The sequence below is a fragment of the Aulonocara stuartgranti genome, assembly GCF_965226115.1.
Source record: "Aulonocara stuartgranti genome assembly, chromosome: 17".
In the NCBI taxonomy this organism is placed as follows: Eukaryota; Metazoa; Chordata; class Actinopteri; order Cichliformes; family Cichlidae; genus Aulonocara; species Aulonocara stuartgranti.
This window is the reverse complement of record NC_138953.1, coordinates 12,389,884-12,406,325: the sequence shown is the minus strand read 5'-3', so window position 1 is coordinate 12,406,325 and position 16,442 is coordinate 12,389,884.

Genomic DNA, 16,442 nt, shown 5'->3' with positions numbered 1-16,442 from the left:
TAACCAGGTAAAATACATATTTAGGCAGAATTTTGCAAATATCTATTTTTCATCTTTTAGCAGCATAGTGCTTTTTTTCCAATTATTTTTTAAAAGTCAGGTCAAGGCTCCAAAAGCCCAAAGGCGATATAAGGGTGGCGGCTCACAACAGTTTTTGTTCGCTACATGGATCATTTTAGTTCAGCTGGGTGTCTTTCCTTTTGTTATATTTCTTTAAGAGTTCAAAATGTGTTAATTACATAAATAAAATGTAATTTTCTCATTAGCACTTCAAGGATTTCATAAGCAACACACCTTAGTTGTTCACACAAAGCATAAAGGTAAAAAACAATATATATAGTGTTATCTTCATTTTAGATGTCAAAAAGTATTTGCGGCTCCCAGTGTTTTTGTTTGCATGGAAACCGGGTCCAAATGGCTCTTTGGATGTGAAAGGTTGCTGACCCCTGGTATAGGTGTTTTTATTAAAATACCAAAAACATAGCATAACCTGGCACAGAGCTGTTTGTTGTCATTTTCTCAGTTTTTTGTTTAGTTTTTGAGCACTTTAAGCTGCATATTTGCTCTGAACTTTAAGAGGTTATGGTGAGGCAAAAAATTTTAATTACTGTGTAGGAAAGCCTGTGTTAGTGTGAACTACATTACCCAGCAGCCTCTGGGCAGTGATGGGATTCATGGGACTTCTGAGGTAGATGGTCTTCGTTCGTTCCTGGGCTAACGATTGAGGAGAGAGCTACTGGGAAGGGAAGCAAATAGCCCATCCTGTATTTGTTGGGGATGGTGTGTGTCACATAAACGAGAGTTAATGTTCCATGCTTAAGATGTTTACCCTGCTACTTGTGTGTATTGGTTTTAGTTACCGTTAGCATATGTGCTAGTTAGTGATAGCTATGGCAGCCCAGTAAATGTGAACACTGTAAGAAGTGGTATCAGACTGATTTGTAGTGGAGGAATTTGTTGCCAGTTTCCTTAATCCTTAATCTTTAATCTGTATTCATGTTTTAATGTATACCCTGTTCTTAATCATAGAAACCACACCATATCATCCCTCCACATCCTCCTACTGTATGCCATACCTCCCTGTACCATCCATCTGATCGCCAATAAACTCCACCTGTGGTAATCTAATCCCTGGATGTCAGCCTCTCCTTCCGACCGAGGATAGTTACTATTGCAGCACCACCCAGCATTAAACTGACGTACACCATTCTGTACAAAGTGGTCCTTCGAGCCGGATATGCTGCACCTAAATGACATGGCTGCCTCCAGAGATCAGGATGATGCACGAAGTCCCCGTCCTAGCAGGATCGAATCCCTGGACATCTGGTGGACTATAGGTTGTCCTACCATACCCATGGGCCAAGGCTGTCACCCAGTCTAACAGAGGAGGTTATGATGGCACCATCAGACTCCCACTACACAAGGAGGCCGGATGTGGAGGAGATAAGATGGCGAAAAATGGAGGATTGTCTGATTAATATCCTGCATCAGATGCGATCTCTGCAAGTGACTGTAGCAGAGTCCCGCAACCCCGCAGCTCACCTCTCCAGTGCCAAAGGGGACATTAATGGAGGTGGAACCAATGGCTTCAGCTGTCCCCACACCAAATCCTACAGACAGGGAGCCCAAATCGATTCAGGAGGGGGAGAGAATTACAGAGCCCGTCTGTGTGATGTCAGCTCCTTTAGCCCCAGTCCCTGCACTTCCACTGCACACGTTGGGCCACCCATCTCCCTTAGTGGCTCAGCTGGCCACTATGCAACCTTCTACTGCAAAGGAGGGCTTCACTCGGGGTTTCCAGCCCTGGATCCCACAACTTTGCCCTCTGCCTCAACAGGCTCGATATGCTTCATTCCAACCTGTGCTATCTGCACAGGAGCTTAGACCTCAGCCAGGTATGCCCCCAGCAGCAAACCACGCGAGTTCAGAACCCAGTATGTTGGAAATGGTGATTGCATCCTCCTATGGCCTCCCTAAGCCCAAGCTCACTGTTTTCAGTTCTGGGAAGGAGAGTGACTTTGTCTTACTGAAGAAAGGACTGGATAGTGTTCTTGGGCCTCACAAGCACTTGTCTGAGGATTATAAGTATCAGATCTTGCTAGATCACTTGAAGTTCCCAAGTGCATTCCAAGTGGCTAAACGCTACATCCATGACCGAACTCCATATACTAGTGCAATGAGGGCTCTTGAGCAGACCTACGGTCAGCTAAGACAACTGGTGCAGAGTGAACTCAGCGCCATCCTGTGCACACCACACATAAAACCAGGTGACTCACAAGCCTTTGAAGCTTTTTCCCTGTCAGTTGCCAGTCCAGTGAGGATGCTAAAGCGCTATACAAATACAGCCCAATACAGATCATGCTTACCATGATAGACGGGGTGGCAGAGAGTGAACTCCACTGTGGATCCCACGTAGACCGATTACTCACCAAACTCCCTCTGAGTTATCGGGATAACTTTGCGGAGTACTGCCTTAACCGAGGGATCCTGCAGCCTGGATCAAAACGCACTTATACCCTCTACGATCTAGCCGAGTGGTTGGAGTGCAAGACCCAAGCAATGCATGTCTCCCGACGAGCCACGGAGCTGTATGCCTCAGAGAAGCCCTGGTTGGAGGGGAAAGTCAGTAGGCACTGGGAAACAAAACACAAACCCAAGTTGGCCTCTGTTTATTATGGACCTGAAACCACAGCCACCAAACCACCTGCTGTGGCCCATCCAGGTCCAAAGGCTGTTGTGATGCAGAAGAAAAGAGAACGTTTCAAGCCTTACTGCCCTTTCTGTGAAGGGACAGAGCATTACTTGAGTGGATGTAATGAGTTCTCCCGGCTGGATTTGGTGCGGTTGTGGACTGGATCAGAGATAAGAATAAATGTTGGAGGTGTGGCCGGAACCATTCTGCTGACAACTGCACGCTCAAGAAACCCTGCAGCACCTGTGGTGAGCAACACCTCCTTGTATTACATGGCCTCGCCAAGGCTAAAGAGCAGAACCCCAGTATCCTGACCATGTGCACAGCATCCAGTGTCATCTATGTTGACCATCCCAGTCACTCTGGGAGAGTGATGTTGAAGGTGATAAGAGTTCAACTCCACAATGGGAAGAAAACCATGGACACCTATGCTGTGCTGGATGACGGTTCAGAGAGAACTATAATATTGCCTGCTGCTGTGAAGTCCCTTGGCCTAGCCCCCGGCAGACGAGGCTCTGGCCCTCCGAACCATCAGACAGGATGTCCTGCAGCTGCATGGGGGAAGCATATCATTGGAGGTGTCCACTAAAGCTAAGCCGAAGGTGAGGCATCAAATACTAAATGCATTCACAGCAGAACAACTGGCTCCGGCGGAGCAATCTTGCCCAGTGGAAACACTCAAAAGGAAGTACAGTCACCTACAAAGACTGATCCTGATTGGATCAGATCACCCGCACCTTATCACTCCGGTATGCCCGGTGATTTGTGGACCACCTGAAGGGCCAGTAGCAGTCTGCACGGAGCTGGGGTGGGCGCTGCAGGGACCTGCCAAGAGTCTTCCACATCCAGCGGCTGGACGGGCATGCTTGCACTCGTCATTCATCCCACAGACATCAGAGCTCTCCAAAGATGTTCAAAGGCTGTGGCAGCTTGACGTCCTCCCGTTTAGGAATGAAAAGGAGGTCACCAGGTCAAAGGAGGACCAGCAGGCAATCGACATTCTTGAATCAAGGACAGTCCGAGTACAGGTAGAGGGAGTCCACCGATATGCTACTCCCTTGCTTCGTCACACGGAATTTCCTCAGGTGAAGGCACCTCAAGAAGCTGTCATGGCTCTTCTGAGGGCCAATGAGCGTCGGCTATGCAAGGACCCCAGCAGAGCACAGACATACAACGAGGAGATCAAAAAAACTGGAGAAGGCGGTCTATGTGGTAAAGTTGACTCTGGAGGAGGTGCATGGTTCCACTGAATCCTGGTACATTCCACACCATCTTGTGCATCGCAACAACAAAGCCCACCTAGTCTTCAACTGCTCCTTCCTGTACCAGCAACCTGCCCTTAATGACCTCCTGCTGCCAGGCCCCACGCTTAGCCCCTCACTCCTTGGCGTGTTAATCCGATTCCGCCAGCATGCTGTGGACATAAGCGGTGACATAAAGGCCATGTTTCATCAGGTGCGCCTGCTTCCCGAAGATTAGCCTCTGCTTTGCTTTCTTTGGAGGGATGGACAACAGGAGTGCCCACCTGATGTGTATGAATGGCGAGTGTTACCATTTGGTATGATCTGCAGCCCCTGCTGTGCCACTTACGCTTTACAGCGGCATGTGCAAGACCACCGTGAGGGGAATGAAGATGTGTATGAGCCCGTCCACACAAGCTTTTTGTGTGGACAATTGTCTCCAGTTTCTTCCGACTCCCTGCCAAGCTAAACAGCTACTGGACCAAATGAGACAGCTAATGGCCAGGGGAGGATTTGAGATACGGCAGTGGGCTAGTAATGTGCCAGAGGTGGTGTCCCACCTGCCTACTGCTGCCCGTTCTGACAGCTTTGAGCTCTGGCTGACCTTTAACCAATGTGATCCACAAGAGTTGATGCTTGGGTTACGTTGGCATTGCCCCACCGATACCTTGGGGTACAAGCATCGCCCAGTCTCCTACGCAACACCAACTCTTCGCAATGTGTACAAGGTGCTTGCCAGCCAGTATGACCCTCTAGGGTTTATCATTCCCTATACCACTAGAGGGAAGATTCTTGTACAATCGATGTGGCAAAAGGAGATGGGCTGGGATGAACCTATCACCGATGTCCTTCGTGCCACCTGGGCAGAATGGGAAAAGGAGCTACCGTACCTGCAGAACATTACCTTACCGAGGTATTATGTGCCACCTGCTACAGATAGAGTTGCACCTTTGAGCTGCACGTGTTCTGTGATGCATCCAAGAAAGCGTATGGATCTGTAGCTTATCTGAGGACCACAGATTGCCATGGACATATTCATTCCTATTGGCCAGATCCCGAGTCGCTCCTCGGAAGAGATTGTCCATGCCTCGTCTCGAGCTCAGTGCTGCTCTCACTGGAGCGCAGCTTGCCAAGACTCTTCAAACTGAGCTTACCCTACCACTGCAGAATACCATCTTGTGGACTGACTCTACTACTGTGCTGAGTTGGTTGCAGTCAGATTCCTGCCCGTACAAGGTCTTTGTCGGGAAATCCAGGAGCTCACCAGTTCTCATCAGTGGAGGTATGTCACATCATCAGAAAACCCGGCTGATGACATCACCAGGGGGAAGGAACTCTGTAGTTTTTCGGCAGCCAGCTGTTGGGCTCAGGGCCCCAAGTTCTTGCAACAAAGTTCGGTACACTGGCCCTCCCAACCTACTGGTAGGGCTGAGACTACAGATGAGCTGCACAAGGGGATGCTATGTGGGCTTGTCACAGTGGCCCAGACTCCTACTCCAGACCCTGGCAACTTCACATCTTGGGAGGAGCTTGTGAAAGCTACTTACCATGCGCGTCACGGGGCGGCTTCTCCTCCAATGACCGCCACTGATCGTGTGGAAGCAGAGATAGCCATTTTGAAGTCAGCTCAGTATGACAGTTTTCCGGAGGAGGTGATAGCTTTGATGAAGGGATGAACTCTGGCCCTGAATAGTCGACTTTGTTCACTCTGCCCCGAGTACGATCCGGTTACTAGCCTGATAAGGGTTGGAGGACGCCTGAGACGTGCCGAAGGTCTGGACTCAGACACCATACACCCTATTGTGCTACCTCCCGAACACCCGGTAACTAAGCTCCTTGTCCAACACTTTGACACGATTCTGTTGCACCCTGGTCCAGAGCGCATCTTTGCAGAGATACGGCGTACTTATTGGATCATTAGAGGGCGACAAGTAATCCGGAGATATCAAAGACAATGTGCAGAGTGCCAGAAATGGCGGGGGAGGCCTGCTCCCACCAAAATGGCTGATTTTCCGGCAGCAAGACTCCACAAACCTGCTTTCTGGTCAATGGGAGTTGATTGCTTTGGTCTCTACACTATCAAGATAAGCCGGAGGCATGAGAAGCGTTGGGGCAAGAGCTGGCAGTTCGTCTTGTAATCGGAAAGTTGCTGGTTCGAGCCCTGGCTCGGACAGTTTCGGTCGTTGTGTCCTTGGGCAAGACATTTCACCTACCGCCTACTGGTGATGGCCAGAGGGTCCGATGGCGCGATATGGCAGCCTCGCTTCTTTTTTTTTGCTTTTTGCTGAATAGACAGCAGCTGGATCACTGTCTTTTGTGCGCCACGGACCGTTTCTTTTTTCTTTTTCCTGGATCACCTGTTGAGAAAGAAAAAAGAAAACAAGCAGACGAAGACGAGAGCAATAGAATAAACAACATCATGATGATCTATGCGAATATAACAGTAAATACTAAATGTTAAACATTATTGTGCAGCACGTAAGATTGACAGCGCACAGTGTGCTTTAAGGTAGGAGCCAAAAAGGGTGTAGTTTGTGTGTGTGAGCACCCGTGTGTACACCTGTGAGCATGAATGCGCTTGTTTTTAAAAGGTTCCTACATGTAATGATCTGTTAGAGGGTGTGGGGAGCCACAGCGCCGTCCACTAGGGCATGAAGCAGGTATGGAGGAGATCAAGACTCCAGACATCCAGAGGCCCTCAGAACACAAGAGACCAAGGAAGACCAACAGAGGGACAGCCGTGCCACTATCCCAGAAAGAGCTGAGGAGAGTCCCAGATGAGGGGTCACTCAGCAGCCGCGGAGCATAAGCCCGGGGGGTTTGCAGTGACGTGCCCGGGAGCTCCGCTGGCAGCCAGCTGCCCCAGAGTGACCGAGCCCCAGGCCGAGGGCACCCCATCCCGAAGGGGCCCGAGTGAGCCCCCGGCTCCAGGCCCCGACAAGCAGCCACCAAGGAGTGAGCCGGTGTGTACCTGGACGCCCATCCCCGGACACAAAGAACCACCAATGCACCGATGTCTGAGGGCATCTTGCCACTGGCAGGGGAAGTGGTGAGGGGAGATAGGCCTCCATACCTTGGAGGGCCTGAGATGTCCCCAGAGAGGTGGCGTCTGATACCCGACCTGACATATGGACACAGACAAACAGGCACACACAGATACAAACATCCATTCCCACCCTCATCCTCTCATATGCAATTACTCAACACTCACCCAACGTGGAGACAGACATAAAGAGACACTGTACCCAGCTGGTGTTACCCTTTTCCCTGTGGTGGGGAGATGCAGACCGCCCCGACTCCGCAGCAGCAGGGAGGCCCCACATTCCAGACCCCAGTTGGATGGCCAACTCCTCCTCCTAGCCCCCCCCCCCCCCCCCCCTCCAGCAGGCCGCAGAGAACGGGGGTGTGAGAAGACTCCAAACCTCCCTCTGCCCGCTCATATGTAGTGTTGATGCATGTGTGTTCTAAGGTGCATTTAAAACCCAGGAGGACATGGAGCTACCTGCCAGAGAGCAGCAGGTAAGCGCATAGCCCCTCCTGATAGCCCTCAATGTCTACGTGTATTTAAAATTGAGAGGTGGGCAACAACGCCAGGGGTGAGGTTGTACACCCTGATGGTAATTTGGAGTCCGTGTAGCGTGCCCACCCACAAGATCCTATATGTATGTGTTATGAGAGTGTGAGTAATGTGAATGTCTAATTTGTGAGATAAAATTGAGGCACAGGCAGCCAAAAGGGGACGGAGGTATGCCTCCCCTGCACCCTGGTGACACACCTTTACCCCAAGGCCCTGCATGTGTGGGTGATTGTGGTGGAGTGGGAAGAGGGAGGCAGCTGGAGATGGGGAGGGAAGGAAGGGAGGGGCAGCCTTGCTTCTGTCTGTCTGCCCCAGGGCAGATGTGGCTACAACTGTAGCTTGCCTCCACCAGTGTGTGAATGTGAGAGTGAATGAATAGTGGAATTGTAAAGTGCTTTGAGGGTCTCAAAAAGTGCTATATAAATGCAATCCATTATTATTACCTAGATTGCTTTTGTTGTTGGTGGCTGCTCAAGTATGTTGTGGGGGCTTATCACCTAAAGGTGTATTCTTGCTGTCTACTTATTTGTAACAACAGTGCTTCAGTAATGCTGTGACAGGAAAGAGAAGCAAACAAAGCTGCATAGGAGATTTGCTTTCATTTCCTGGAAACCAAAGTTGAAGAAGGGACGGGCCTTTGAGTAGATGTGTACTTAAGGCAATGGCAATGGCTGGACTGCTGTCCAAATAATCTGGCACAAGTTGGCATCCAGGTGCTTTGTTTGCCACTCTGACAGGGACTCTACACTCAATTTACACATGTAATGGTTGTCTGAAAATGCAGTCAACACAACAAAGTAGTCTTTTTCAAAGGTAATGGTCTCCAAATGGCACAATAAATGCATGCATATTGTGTGAAAAGGTAGCTTTAGCAGCTGGACTGGACTTATTTTTGTTTTGTTTTTCAGATGAGTTCACCTTCCCAGACACTAAATGTAGAAAATTAGCTTTTGGGAGTTGATGAAAGTGGATACATTAGAGTTTCTCCTAATTAAATATACAGGGAACAAAAGCTGCTCTACCCTTTATAGTCACAGATGGTATGCAGGCAGATGTGGCTGAATACACTTACTGTACTTGGAGCTCGAGCTGTTGGGTCTCATTATATAGGATCTTGTTATCTGAGATGTTTGTTGCTCTTGCACACAGCAACACTTGGCTTTAGTTCACTTGCAGTATGTATTAACCCTGACAATTAGCTCTTTGAACTCAGATGAACAGACACTTAATGCTCCTTTTTCAAAATGACAACACATTATTTTCTTCACAACCATGTTGTTACTCTTACACAATTATCACTTTTTTTGTCTCAACCTAGAGTTTGCCATAATTGCTGTCTTCCAAGGAAGAAAGTAAAGCAATACTTCATTGTTACCAGATGCTTTTTTTTGTATTTTTTTTTTAAGCATAACAGGAAGAAGAGTGGCTAACATTATTCTAGAAATACAAGCAAGCGCCAGTACTGGGCTTATCTCAGGGCTCTGCTATGACTCTTTGGCTCAGATTAAAGAGATTGCAGACAGTTCCTGACATTTCACTCACTTCCCACTAGTTAAAGGTCAACAATGAGCGTTCTGCGATAAAGACTGCAAAGTAATAATGCGCTGGAGGAGAATTTGTCTATGTTTGAATTGAAGGCAAAACAGGCCTCCAGTGATGTCAGAAGGTCAGTAGGCGTTTTGTGATAAATACAGAACGGGGTTTTATTGTTGAAACCAGATTGGTTCCGAGATCGTGAACATCTAAAAATATCCAAATGGTTTGATCAGCATTATAGAGGTATTGTACTCCTTAAAAACTCCCTTTGCAAAAACAGAGATATAGCAGATAAATGGTTCTAGGCTTTTGTTTGATTTCAGAATTTGATTTTCAGAATTGCTGAAATAACTTTGATACCATAAGTTTTTTGTTTGCACCTCCATGCTGCTGATCATTTTTCCTCACTACATTCTTTCTTTTGTTAAACCTACTACAAACTGTCGTGACCCAAGATGTGGACACACCTGTGCACTTAGAATATTATTAGTGTTTATTGCAGTTTGGATCGGATCATTTTATAATGTTTGCATGGAACATCAGTATCCTGGCCACTTTTTTTCCCTTTGCCAGATCATTGTTGTTATAGCTAATAAAAACTAGAAACTAAAACTCAGTTAAAAAAAACTAAGTTTATTTACATAAAAATAAAAAATAGTTAAGACCCCCCAAAAAGAATACTGTGTAAGTCCACAACTAATAACTCTGGTCATTGAGGAAAAACATGTATTCTCCAGCTGTTTGGCGAGTAGTTGCTAGAAATTGTAGCTGTTGATAATCGATTGAAAAGAGGGTGCTGCACCAAAACCCTCACTGTGTTTGCTTTGGTCATTAACAGACTGCTGCAGCTGCCCATAGTTTTGATGGAAGAGGTGGACTTGTTACTTGTTATTGGTGGCTGCAACCTGCAAGTGACCAAGGAAATCACAAAGAGGAATTCAGTGCTGTTTTTTTGTCACCAATTCCCATAACTGCCAGCAAACACAACAATCGGTCATAAAATTAACACTTTTCTTTGGTGACAAGTGGTTACCACAGAGTCACTGAGTGGCCTCTGAGCCTGTGTGAATCGAGCTTTATTTCATAGCCAACAACCTCCAGCAACCATTCAAGCAGCTGAGTACACATTTTTTCCTAGTTTATTGTGATGTATCTTACTGATATTTAATTACATAAATAAAATAATTTCTGTTGGGATTAAAGATTAAAACTGTATTTACTAAAGTCTAGAAAAACAGAAGTAAGAGAGCTAACCACTCCACAGGAAATGATATAACTATCCCATGTCCTGAGATAACACTGGTATTAATCTACGTTAACCATGGCTGTATGCTGACAGAAGAGAGGCAAGTCAAAAAGATCATGAGCCAGTGGGATCAAACACATACATATACCACATTCAAAGGGAATTTTGTACATGCTCACGCTATGATTTTTGTCTTTATTAATGTCACAACGGAAACACTTTTGATGTGTTCTTGCTTTCTTAGTAAGACGGCTGTGCAGAAGTGCAGGCATGAGGCTGGTTGAATAAGGAGGTGTCCAATTTCTCAGTGCTCTGTCCACAGGCCGGCGGGAGGAAATTAAATTGCTTTTCCCACAGCACCATTAATTGTTTTTGTTAAGTTGTTTATTTGTAAAGGCTTTTCCGGTGAACCTGGCTTTAACATGGGGAGGGGGCAGTGAAAAGCGGCAAAGCTTGTTTTCTCTTAAATTACTGTGGATTTGACTATTAAGGAACTGGCATTAATGCAGGGAGGAAAAAGATGTGTGGATAAATAATGATGTATTCGTTATCATTCCTGCCTTAGTTAAATAAATTGCATTCTCTGTTTTGAGAAATGGATTTTCCATTGGAAAGTCAAACCTAAATACTAGCAGTGGATCTGTTGCTAGGCTTCTTTTATTTAACACAGTTAAACACACCAAAAAAAGATATAAAATAAAATAGAATAAAAGATGATTTGCAGCTCATGTACTTCTATTGCTGCAATGCATATTCTTCCAGAAATGTACGTTTCCAGCTGTTGCTGGCAGCTACACTAAAGAATTACATAAAACATTGTACAAAGTACATTGGTTGGACAGTTATGTTCTAGAAATGGTGGGTCCAGATGCAAATGTGTTTCCTCTGTTTTTGCAGTTAAACTTCTACCACATCAGATCAGATAACCCACAACTTTAAAACAACACTGATTATCACATCATTTTATTCAGTCATGCAGTCTAGGTGTGTTTGGTTTTCAAAGATAGGGGCATGCATCAGATGAAATGGCCTTAAAATTGGTGATATAAAAACAAGCCAAGCCAAACATGACAGTGAAAGTAATGCTGTGTATGGAAAATAGCAACAGTTTGAGGTGACTGTTACAAACACAGAGGAGAGTTCAATCATGTGGCGTGAAAGCCTGTTTCCAAAGGAGCTCACGTACATTGTGTTTGTCATGTTCACACTGCTGGCGGGGTTAATGTACTAAGGAGCACTTCAAGAGCAGCTTTGGACTGGTGGCTGTCTAATGGACTCGTAGATGGGAACACTGATGTGGTCACAAGCAGAAATAGGGGGCCGATTTTCCTATGGCCAAGAGACACACTTTCCAGTCACATGTCTGATGTCTAGTCTTTATGCTGGTTTTAACAAAATTCCCCGTTTTTCATTATTCTTACACATTAACGTGACTGTTCACCATTTGATCTCCAGACCAAGGATATTAAATGTGATCAAATGATAAAGAAAAAAAAATCACTCTCTAAAGCACTTTGCTCATCCATTGTTATTAAATTTGCTTGACAAATAAAGCAAGTTTGATTAATATTCCACCTTCACTAGTTTTTATATGCAATTTTGAAACATGGCTTCGGTGATAAGGCTTGGCTTACAGTCAGGGCTTAAGTTAGTCCCAGATGTCTGTTTAGTCCTGGGTAAGTGGAGACAAGTGAAGTGCTTCCACTTCAAATATCTTTACGGACCCAGCTTTGTGCACAGGGGCAGTCTCATGCCGAAACAGAAAAAAAGATTTCCTTCAAAACATGGAGTGTTTTTACTTTCTGTTAATTTTATGAATAGCAGTCACAAAACTGTTTTAATTAGCCATAAGCAAATAAAGAAGACAATATTATTTCCTTAGCATACCTTCATTTTAAGGATAGTTAAGGTTAGCGGAGGTTGTGCTTGCAGGAAGCTAACAGGAAATTGCCATTGACGGTCCCTGAAGAGCAAGGGTTGCTACGTGAAATCCAGTCATGCTGGTATGAACATGTGATGTATGATGTGTGAGTTGTCCAGTATGGAAATAATTCCAGTGAATAATATATTGAATTGAAAGCAGAGTGTTTGAACTTTCAACTAAATGGAGAAGAAATAAATGCTTGAAATGGGTCTAAGTTATTTGGCCATGTTGTCATTGCATTTAGTTAAAAAAGTGGCAGATTGAGGAGCTGATGAGACTGAATATATTTTACACAGAAGTGGTTAAATTAGTGTGCACTGGGAAGCTACAGTCTGCCAAAACTGACAAATACTCAACAAGAGAGTATGAAGAGTGACTCATTTAGAGACATATGCTGGATATAATCAGCCAGATGGTTACTTTTTTATGCAATAAACACTTGAAAAATGAAAAATAAAAAAATCAAGATAAAATCTTAGCAAACAAGATACGGCATTCAAACAGACTTTTTTAAGTAAACCTTGGGATGGATGGAAGGATGCCCACATCTAAACTTGATGTGAATGATGTGGCGACGAGGTGCTTTGCTGTTTAACAGCTATTCTGTTTGTCTTCTGTCATCACTGCTGTCCCCCTTTCCTGATCCATATTATGTGTTACATGCTCTCATAACTTTCCAGACCATTGACCTTTGCTAGATTGCATAACTTTGCAATTTTCTCAGCCAAATACAGCTTAATTCATAAAATGAATATTTTGAACTCTGCCACATTAAGTGTTGCCTAACCACCCTTTATATAATTCACACACCCCATCATCACTGAAATTCTGACTTTGTTTTAATTTTAGTTAATGAAATAGGGCAAAAGTTTTTTGTTTGTTTTTTTAACAAAGAAGCATAACCAAACACTTCATAGCACAGATCAGCATTTTTTGCTTTATCTGAAACATGCATCAATGGATGTGTCAGAAAGCATGCTTTATTATTGTCCAAACATCTGGTCTCAATTATTAAAGCCTTTACAACAGAAATATGTCAGCACTGACACTGTGGTACGATACATGAGATTAGATCTGGCATTCAAGAGTTCATAGTGTTGAGTTCAAAGGGATGACCATAAAAATCTCACACACACGCATGCGCAAAAGAGATCAGCGTATCTCATCTGAATTAAGTCCCCAACCTCCATAGCATGTCTTGCAAACTTGGAAAGTTTTAAGGTCTAACTGAGGCCTAATTTAGTGAAAAATATAAAAACAATAGCGTACATGAAATAGTCATAAGTGCTTGGATTAGATGTGGCAACGCTGCTGCAGTTGTATCCAAAGTAACCCCAGTTACCTCATGTTGACACAATGGATTGCTACATCTGTTGACATTTTAAGCAAGAATGTGTGACAGAATGCTCACAATTTAACGTAGGCAGATTCTTTTGTTTTCCCCTTTAATTGTTTGCAACTGGATTTCTATTTGCTGAGTTCCCAGGGCTGCATTGTATATTTTAGACAACTTAATTACTTTGGTGCAATATTTTGGTTTTTTTGCAATCATATTACATTATGTCAGACTGTTCAAAAAAACCTTCATGCATTCAATTACTGTACTTGCTGTAAGTAGAGTTCATTAGTTGCTTTATAAATAATTAAATAGTTTAGTCATGTGGTTGGGTTAGGGATCTCACTGGTCTCACATAGCCATAAAATGATTAATGGAACAAAAAGAATAACAAAAAACACACACAATATGCTTCACAAATAGTCGAACTAAAAGATTATAGAATGACTCAAATGCATTCTATGAAATAATGCATTCTAGCACTGTTTACAGTCTAGATTAACATACATTTTACAGCTTCAGAGTAATGACTTCTTTGCCAGTGAGATCACACATATTGAAAAACTGCACATTACTCCATGATCAATCATATTTGCTAAGTTTTTCATGCCTCTCAGTCACGAAAAGGCAAGATTTCATGATTCCACCAACATGATAAGAGAAAAAAATATTGTGTAATCTGAGTCACTGCATTTTTGTTATTTAAACTGTGCAATAAAAGATACTTTAAATCAAATATTTAAGACATGCTGCATGCATGTTTTGAAAAAAAAAAAACATATTTATTCATATACAGTTCCATGATGGTTCCTCCTCCTTGGGTTTCTGCGGCCTGAGGTATTCATTGACCATGTGGTTGGTTGGGGCTATCTTCCTGATGTATTTATGGATGTTCTCTGTTTCATCCTGGACTGTGGTACCGACACTCACCAATCCCTGGCCTCCTTCCTTCCACTTAGCATACAGCTTGGTGTCATCCACGTACAGGAGGTGGCTGACAACTTCTCCATTCCGTAGTCGGTATCCATAGCCAGTCTTGTCAATGTTCTCTCTGAGAGGGTTCAGGCCTATGCAGAACAGCAGTGGGGACAGAGCATCTCCTTGGTAGATCCCGCATTTGATGGTGACTTGTGCTACGGGCCTGAAGTTGGCCTCTAGTGTTGTACGCCACATCCCCACTGAGTTCCTGAGGAAGGCTCTTAGGGTCCTGTTGATCTTGTATAGGTCTAGGCATTCCAGGATCCTCTGGTATTCTTGCCAATCCCATTCTGTGCCCCACTCATATATTGACCCTTGTACCTGTTCATCTTAGCCACTATGATGCCTGACAGGAGCTTCCATGTGTTACTGAGGCAGGTTATTGGCTGGTAGTTGGATGGGACTGGTCCCTTCTGGGGGTCCTTGAGGATCATGACTGCCTGACCTTCGGTTAGCCATTCAGAGTGTTATATATATATATATAATTAAATTATTAAAACTCTCCCACGTCCACCCTCTTGTCTCTGAACTTGCTTCTGGCCTTGGTCCGAGCCTTGAATGAATATATATATATATATATATATATATATATACGTATGTATATATATACATACATATATATCTATATCTATATATATATATGAAGAAAAATCTAAGTTTTGGCAAGTCAACGGAATTAGTAATTAATATGAGATTATCTTGATGAAGTACAAGCCTTCCACCCATGGACTGGGTGGCAGGGGTCCTTCGTGAAATACAATGCCGTGATTCTGCCTCTGTTAATATAAATGTCCTCTAAAGAAAAGAAGCTGCCATTAAACATTTTGGAGGCCATACTAGATAATTATAGAGGATACATGACATGACGCTCCACCACACAATGATAAAATGAAGGCCAGCCTGCTTAAGTTATGAAAAGCAGCCACTGATGAGCTTTCTTTATGATATTGGCTGTATTTATGGCCCTTGTGAGGTTAGTGGACATTTGCAGACCCAGGTATTTGACTATTGTCACCAGCTCAGCTTCTCCTGTAATAAAGAGGGAATGAGGTGTGTGAGCTCTCCTCTTAAAGTCTACCACCATCTTTTGTAGTCCCCACATGGATGTATAGATTTTTTGCATCACACAAGCCAACATGTCGCATACAAGTTACAAGTCATTATAAAAATTTAAAAAATTATTTTGAGCCTTCAGTTTTCAGCTTCACTTTAGTCCATCTGAAATAAATGTGTGCTTGTATCCTGAGCATATTTGGATTATAGACGTTTTTCTGATGCAGTGATTTTCACCACAGAGTGATGACTGAAAATGCAAAGTGAGGTTTCACTGATTTACCTAAATCTTTTAATGATCAAGTTTAAAGATAGATCTTTGCCCTAGAAAGCTTTCAGCAAACCTCTGCACCTTGTAAAAGCTTCACGCTTCACCTAATCATATCACCAAAAGCCTAATCCATTGTAAGATTTTTTTTTAACATTACGGTACTTTTGGGTGGAATAACAGCTGCATCAATACTTTACAAAAAATGCTCATTTTTAGTGAACTACATACAATTATAAGTAATATACACCAAAAAGTAAAATTTAACAAAATATGTCACAGACGTGATGTAAGTGAAGCCTTTTTTTTCCAGGCCTGAGGGATCTGAGAATACAGAGGATGTGAACCCCAAGGAACTAAGTCACTAGATAGCACAGTCGTCTCTTCTCACTAGGGACCCACACCAGGAGATTTCCCACGCTTGCAGCATTGTGTCATTGCACTCCCTCACTCATGTTCGTCTGTTCTCACCCACTCATTTAATACGCTTGATATAAATCCTCTCCTCCTCTTCTCACCCCTCTATATTCTGCTGCTGCTGGATTTATTCTCTATCACAACAAGACAATAAAAGCCAGATTTTTTTCCTCC